Source organism: Elephas maximus, chromosome 18 (assembly GCF_024166365.1).
Source record: "Elephas maximus indicus isolate mEleMax1 chromosome 18, mEleMax1 primary haplotype, whole genome shotgun sequence".
Lineage (NCBI taxonomy): Eukaryota > Metazoa > Chordata > Mammalia > Proboscidea > Elephantidae > Elephas > Elephas maximus.
Genome location: NC_064836.1, coordinates 43,720,546 through 43,729,123, shown reverse-complemented (window position 1 = coordinate 43,729,123; position 8,578 = coordinate 43,720,546).

The following is an 8,578-nucleotide window of genomic DNA, read 5'->3' as shown; positions in this document are numbered from 1 at the left end:
ACTGCAATGGGTTATACAAATGTTTCAACCCCACCTAGAGGTACTTCAGAAGAAAGTTCTAACAACTCTGTTTCCAAAAGGTCACAGGCTTGAAAATCCTATGGGATTCGGTTCTACTCTGCGTATGTGGAGTCGCCATGAGTCAGAGTTGACTTGAAACCAATGGCTTTTCCTGTTTTAAATACAGATTTGACATTGCGAGGTCATAGTTTAAGGAAATCCCTTTTCTAAATCAGTGAGCCATTTGAGATTCAGAAAACTTCTTCAGGAAATCCTGTATTCTGGCTTTTGACTAAAATCATGAATTTTGATCATGGGTATTGACTTGAGAAAATTCTCATTTATCATATAAAGAGGAGGTAATTAAAAAAGGAAAATGCAAAGAGTCATAGACTATATCACTTTTTACAAGTAAGAAAAAAACATCTGTTATTGTAAAGAATACAAGTTTATCTCACTCATAGATAACCTCATTTTCTTCTTTTCCTTTCTAAAAATTAACAGACCCTGGTCTGAGGCAATTGAATGACTATATTTGTAATTTAGAGAAAGTAGATCTTATCAGTAAAGAGAGACAGAAAATTATTTTCCTACATCTCTGTATTTAAAACAGCTTGGGTGTGACTTTAAGATGATAGTTTAAATTAAAAAGGTGATTCAATGCTCTAACTGATATATTCAGTATGATCATATTTAGAATTTTCAGGAAATTAAAATGCAAGGAGTGTCCTTTAAAGGATATTAGTAGCTCCGCTAAAGCATAATCTAAAACTTCAGTGCTATCAGTGAGGGGGTGGCAGGAAAGCAGAAGATTATGGTTGAAGAGTGGACAGGGAAGCTTGTCCTTTTTTCATCAGTGTAACAGGGTGTAATGTGCATGTTCACTCTCAATATACCATTGTCAGAACCCTACCGGTAATTCTTCACCCTAATCTACCTTTTTGTGGTTCAAACATACAAATTGTCTTTTGGTAACTCTAGCCTTGTTCTTCAACCAAAGAGGCCTTAGAGTTTTAGAACTGGAAGATCAGACTTTTGGAGCAAACATTAGAAAACTGGTAATCCAAACCTTCCGTTATGAGAGTCTCTGGGTGGTGCAAACAGTACAGAGAGCTCAGCTGCTAACTGAAAGGTTGGAGGTTCAAGTCCACCCAGATGCATTTGGAAGAAATGCCTGGTGATTTACTTCCAAAAACCCTGTGGGGTACGGTTCTGCCCTGAAACACATGAGGTTGCCAGGATTGGAATTAACTTGATGGCAACTTGTTTAGTTTTTTACAAATGAGGCCAGCTGAGACCAAAAAAATATAAGGCAAATTGTTTTGCTAGAACCCCACCATAAAATATCACAGAGAAATGCATGGAATCCTGGTCTATCGAAGTCTAGTTAAGGGCTCACTTTACTCCCCCAACTAACTATAAAGTTTTACTCCTATTTACTTCGGGAGAAAGTTTGTGCATAGAGCACTAATAAAGAGTTTTAATTATATTACAGAAAATATTTTCATTAATACCCAGTTTTTCAGCACAAATCTCAACTCTGAAAACCTTCTTTGAATAACTTTATGCCATCCTGATCATTCCCTTGAACTTGGCTCCACCAGGGCTTATATAAAATATACTTTTTTTCCTCATTGCCACATTATTGCTCAGGTGGCTCAGATGTAATTATTGCCAGCTGGTTTAGGTATGCATGTTTTATTTCCCTGCATGGATTTAGGTTCACAACAGTGTGGGCCTTCCACCTGTTTTTGATTGCCCATTGCCTAAACAATGTTGAATTGTGGAACAATGCAAGTATTCAGCCTATATATATTCAACAAAGGAAGAATATACAAATAAATTGGAAAAAAAAAAGTTTACCATCTGAGATCCTGAGATGAAAATGATATTGACCAATGCTGGCGAAATCAGCACAACTTGACCAAAATAAGGTCATGGAAGCTTCATACGTATATCCAAACTCCCTAAGGGACTGAATTACTGGGCTGAGGGATGAGGACCATGGTCTCAGGGGACATCTAGCTCAATTGGCATAACATAGTTTATAAAGAAAATATTCTACACCCTACTTTGGTGAGTAGCGTCTGGGATGTTAATAGCTTGTGAGTAGCTGTCTAAGATACTCCACTGGTTCTACCCCATCTGGAGCAAGGGAGAATGAAGAAAACCAAAGACTCAAGGGAAAGATTAGTCCAAAGGACTAATGGACCTCAACTGTCACAGCCTCCACCAGACTGAGTCCAGCACAACTAGATGGTGCCTGGCTATCACCACCAACTGCTGTGACAGGGATCACAATAGAGGGTCCTGGGCAGAGCTGGAGAAAAATGTAGAACAAAAGTCTAACTCACAAAAAGACCAGACTTACTGGTCTGAAAGAGACTGGAGAAACCCTGAGAGTATGGCCCCTGGACACCCTTTTAACTCAGTACTGAAGTCAATCCTGAGGTTAACCCTTCAGCCACAGATTACACAGGCCCATAAAACAATAATACAAGTAGCTTAACCACATATACAGACTAAATGTGCACACCACCCAGGGACAAGGATGAGAAGGCAGGAGGGGACAGGAAAGCTGGACGAATGGAAATGGGGAAACCAAGGTCAAGAAGTGGAGAGTGTTGACATGTGGTGGGGTTGTCAACAAATGTCACAAAACAATACGTGTATTAATTGGTTAATGAGAAACTAATTTGCTGTGAAAACCTTCATCTAAAGCGGCACACATACACACAAAAGCTATTGACCAAAAAAAAAAGGCTGTTGATCTTAAATTGAAATCATCTGTGTGATCAACTTTGTTTGGTAGGTATCTAAGGTCTGGTATTAGTCAGTACACATTGATATGGCTTTGCATATTGGTATAATATTGATACATTTCTACATTATTGGTAAGAAGCCACTTTATCTCTTATCTGTCTCCAACCCAGACCCCAGCCTTTCCCCTCTGGGGATGCCCTAGACTTCTTGATGATATGCAAAGGGTTCAAGCCTGGCACGCGGTGTCTTCCCAAGACCCTGAACGCCAGCAGTACTGGTGTCCAAACTTACTGGATTCAGAATATTTTGGGCAAGTTGACAAAACCTCTGCATCTTATTGCTGGTCTGAATTTTTCTGCTTAAAACTTGAGACTAAACATTGAATAAATATTCTAGCTTCTCAGCTTATGTGATCTGTTAAGTTCTTTAGTTAAGGTTATGCTGAATGATATACAATACTATCTGTCTCCTCAAACACCAACATGTGAATGCTGCTTTCAAGGCTCTGTTGACTGCCCTGGCCAAATTCAGTAACATTTTCCTAATTTTCGAATCCCAGGAATATTTTTTAGTCCTTATCGTATTTAACTTTTCTGAGACATTTGATACAATTGACTACTCCTTCTGTATTGAAAGTCTCCTTGGCATCCTATAAGCCATTCTGCTTTGGTCTCCTTTCTCTCCAGCTGTTAACTCTTCTCTGTCTTTTTCACCTGATTCTCTTATTCTGCCATCTCCTAAAATTTGTCATTCAGAATCTATTCTTGGTCTTTTCCTTTTCTTGTAGGATAGTATACTATTATCCTTTTCCATGATTTTAATACCGATACATTGAGGACTCCCCGATCCACATTTCTCCTCCAGGCCTCTTTCTTCTGTATTCTCCTGCATTCCCTCTTTAGTCTCCCAAACCCAAATACTTTTCTCTCCACACCTTCCACATCCAATTAGTCTTCAAGAAATGATAATTGTTTATATATCTTAAATTTGTAATTTCTTCTCTGCTGTGTTTATATCTCACTGCAATTAATTCAGGCCTTCATCTGTCTTTTGTGGTTTATTTCCTGTGTTATTTCAATAATCTCCTAACAGAACTGTGACATTTGTTTATATGTCTGTCTACAAGACAGTGAGCTTTTTGCATGCAAGAGCTATGCCTTTGGCCTCTCCATATTCCTAGTGCCTAAGAGTGCCTGCTACATAGGTGGCATTGTTGTTAGCTTCCATTGAGTTGGCCCCCAACTCATGACAACCCCATGCACAATGGAACAAAACACATGATGACATTGGATTGTTGTGATCCATAGGATTTTCATTAGTTTATTTTCAGAAGTAGATTACCAGGCCTTTTGTAATCTGTCTTATTCTGGAAGCTCTGCTGAAAACTGTTCAGCATCATAGCAGCACAATAGGCTTCACAGACAGATGGGTGGTGACTGCATTGGCTGGGAATTAAATTAAAGGTGAGAGTTCTACCACAGAACCACCAATACCCTCATATCGTGACATAGAAGGAGCTCCATAAACGCTTGTTGAGTGTACCTGGATCTTTGCCTTCTTGGGAGGCATTGTTTTGCCTCTTTCCCTTTGCATAAGACTTTGGTGTTACTTTTACCACTTTTTCATGACCTGAGAAATGAGCTCATTATATTCGATGTGTTCATTGCCAATATTCATATAGCAAGCTTGGCCCGCAGTGAGCATCTTGTTGTAAATGACCAGCTTTGAAAGGTTCCCCTGGAAATCTGATCAATCTCTGTGAGTAGGGACGTCTTGCACTGCTGCTTTCCAGGAAGCCGCCAGATGGCTCACCAAAAAAGTATCCTTATTTAAAATCTCTTCAGGGGCGTCTGGGGGAAAATGCTGTGGGCAAGTATTCAAACAAATCAGTAAGTGAAGCGGTGGCTGGGGAAAGGCTATCATTTACCTATCTCCACTGACTTACCACTTACCTGTCTCCAGCTGATCCTTACGCCTGCTTTTGGGCAGAGAGAAGTCTGACTCACTGACTTGACTCATCACAGTCCCGAAGTTGTGATTTTTAATCCTTGTGAGCCATCTCCAGTTGGCAGGTTACAAACAAAACGTGTAACAAAACCTTTAAAATATATCTTACAGTTGGGATGGTATTGTTCGTATGCTTTTTTGTTAAAGAAAGAATAAAGGATGGTAACAAAAAGCTTCTCAAGTATAAACAAGCTTTGGATGATAAATGTTTGGCATGGGAGAGCTCATAGAAAGAATGGACAACAGTGAATGGACTTACTGGGGGAGGAATAAAAGGGCTAGTGTTTGTTTTCCCTAAGGATTTCATTGTTTCTTCTTCAGTCCTCAATGTGACCACATCAAAAGAGCTTGTGATGTTAGAAAGAATTGGGAGCAAGACAAATTCGATTCCATGAACAGAAGTTTCTAGGAATTTTCCTGGTGGTGGGTGGATCAAACACACCAATAAAACTCAGGGTCTTCCAAGTGTAGGGCTGGATTACCCCAGAGGTCAATGAGTAAGTGTCTAGGGACATATTTTCAAAGTCGTGGAAAAGTGGAAATAATTTTCATATTCCCTATACTTTTCTCAAAAACGTGGAATCAAGAACATTTACCACCCCTTAAAGGTGAAACCTAAACCGATCCAAAAAGCTTTAATTCACACACCTTGGAGCACGTAAATAACTAAATAGCTTCTTTTCCCTGATAAATTGAATTTCTCTTCTGGGAAGAATAGAGGGTGCAATCAATTCTATTTCATTGTACTGAACGAGAGGTCAGCTTTTAATTTTTTCAGATTTTTGCCTGGAAGGCAGTTTTATCATGAACCAAAGGCAGATTTGGGGAGTGATTCTGAAACATGGATTCTCTTGAGTTCTCTTCCGGGCATCTGATGCAGATGGGCAAACTGACCCCAAGGATGTGTCTGTACTGTCTGGGGCAGGGTGGCTCACTGGCCATCTGTGAGTAATTACATGTAGTATCAGTACCTGGGCATGGGAAGCTATTTTATTACCAGATGTGAACATTAAAAGGAAGCTTTTCAGAAAAACCGGAGGAAAGCACAGCTGATAAAGTGATATTTTCCTTCTAGAAACATAAAAAGCTTTGAGAAAATAAATTACATTGTTAAAAATGTGTGTTTTTAGCTGCTGAAGGGCCTCGCCCCTACTCTTCATGACCTCATGCACAATGGAGTGCAGACAGTTGTGATCCATAGGGTTTTTAACTGACTGGTTCTCAGAAGTAGATTGCCAGGCCTTTCTTCTTAGTTTGTCTTAGTTCAGAAGCTCCCCTGAAACCTGTGCAGCATCATAGCGACATGCAAGCCTCCACTGATAGATGGGTCATGGCTACACATTGGTCAGGAATTGAACCTGGAACTCCCACAAGGAAAGCAAGAATTCTACCACTGCACCTCTGCTGTCCTCAGCAGAAATATTGTTGTCATTGTTAGTTGCAGACAATTTGATTCCGACTCATGGCCACCCCATGTGTACAGAGTAGAACTGTCCTCCATAGGACTTTCATGTCTGTGACCTTTCAGAAGCAAATCACCAGGCCTGTCTTCCAAGGTGCCTCTGGGTGGGCTTGAACTGCCAGCCTTTAGGCTAGCACTTAAGTGCCTAACTGTTTGTGCCATCCAGGAACTCCTCATCAAAAATATAATGGGTAGTTATTAAACGGAATGAGAATTGTTGTTAAGAAATAACAATTCCTTCATAGAAAAGTACTTAACTAATTCTTCTCCCAAAAAGTGTTGACGATGAGAAGGATTTCCTTCATTCATTCTTTTATCCAAGTGGGATATGTCAGGAATTCTAGGCATCCATGGACGCTCACTTTTTAGACCGTGTCCAAAATTGAATTAGTTAAAACCTTCTAATTTGCTAATCTATTTGTCAAATAGAGTTTACTGTCATTTACATAGAAAAATGTCAGATTGGGAAAGTTCTAGGATAAGTCACTATCATAATTATGATCTTTCTGACCAGAGAAAAGACCTCTTTGCCCTCTTTCTTCTGTGCCTTTGGTCTGAATGTTTTGTAAGCTTCCCCGTTACCCAGCTGTAGACATGCCACCACTCTGCTCTGCTTTTCTATGTCCTTGCTGTCATTTCACCCATTTGTGACCCTTTGCATTAATGCTCAGAGAAAAACACGAAAAAATAAAAAGCATTTGGTTAAAATGAAATCACTTCATATTTAATCTGTTAATGGCTTTTTTTCTGCTATCAATAGAAACAACTTGCCAAAAACATCACAAACATACAGAGTTGTAGGAAAATGTATTCAGAGAGCATAATCACACCCTGTTATTGCTCTTTGTCTGTGAGAGTATTTAATCAAGAGGCTTGTTAAATTAGAGATTATACAAATTAATGTAACATTCATGTTTTGAAATTCCTTCAAGAGAGAAAGGTACGGTTGAAGCTGAAGTGAAATGAAAAATTATCTTGTATGCATCAAATCCATCTCATTTTGAAATTGTTGGATACATGTGTTTCATATTTTACATGTGAATGATGTACAACTTCAAAAAGCCTTAAAATTTATCTAAGTAGAATGAAAGGGAATTAAAAGTGCAGGAAGAATATCCATCGAATGAAAACATACACGGACATAGAATGAAAACATACACGGACATAGAATACACACACACACACACACACTTAAACACCATTTACAAAAATGTCCAAGTTTAAGAGAACTAATTTATTTCAATTAAAAAAATAAAGAAGTAATCAGTTTAGCTTGGTAAAGAGTTCAGTGAAGGTGACTCTGTGGCTATACCAGTTGCCCTCAAATCAATTCTGATGCATGGTGACCCCGTGTGTGTAGAGTAGAACTGCTCCTTAGGGTTTTCAAGGCTGTGACCTTTCAGAAGCAACCCCCCAGGCCTGGTGGCATAGTTGTTAAGTGCTGTGGCTGCTAACCAAAAGGCTTACAGTTCAAATCCACCAGGCGCTCCTTAGAAACCCTATGGGGCAGTTCTACTCTGTCCTATAGAGTCGCTATGAGTCGGAATTGACTTGATGGCAGTGGGTTTTTTTTTTTGGCTTTGTCTTCTGGTTCACCTCTGAGTGGTTTGAACTGCCAATCTTTAGGCTAGTATTTGAGTGCTTAACCATTTGTACTACCCAGGTACCCCTGTGGCTACAGGGGAATGATTTTTTTTTTTTTCAAAGTGTTATGGATTGAATTGTGTTCTCCAAATATATGTGTCAACTTGGCTAGTCCATGATGCCCAGTATTGTGTGACTATTGACCATTTTGTCATTTGACGTGATTTTCCTGTGTGTTGTAGATCTTACCTCTGTGATGTTGATGGGAAGCCCTGGTGGCAAAGTGGTTAATCTTTCTGCTGCTAAGCAAAAGGCCAGCGGTTTGAATCCATTAGCTCTTTGGAAACCCTATAAGGCAGTTCTACTCTGTCCTATAGGGTTGCTATCAGTTGGAATGGACTTAACAGCAATGGGTTTGGGTTTGTTTTTTAATGATGTTAATGAGGCAGGATTAGAGGCAGTTATGTTAATGAGGCAGGACTCAATCTCCAAGACTAGGTTGTATTTTGAGTCAATCTCTTTTGAGATATAAAAGAGAGAAGCGAGCAGAGAGATGGGGGACCTCATACCACCAAGAAAGTAGTGCCTGGAGCAGAGTGTGTCCTTTGTATCTGAGGTTCCTGCATGGAGGAACTCCTGGACCAGGGAAATTGATGACAAGGACTGTCCTCCAGAGTGACAGAGAGAGAAAGCTTTCCCCCGGAGTAACCAAAAAAACTCAGTGCCATCGAGTCGATTCCGACTCATAGCGACCCTACAGGA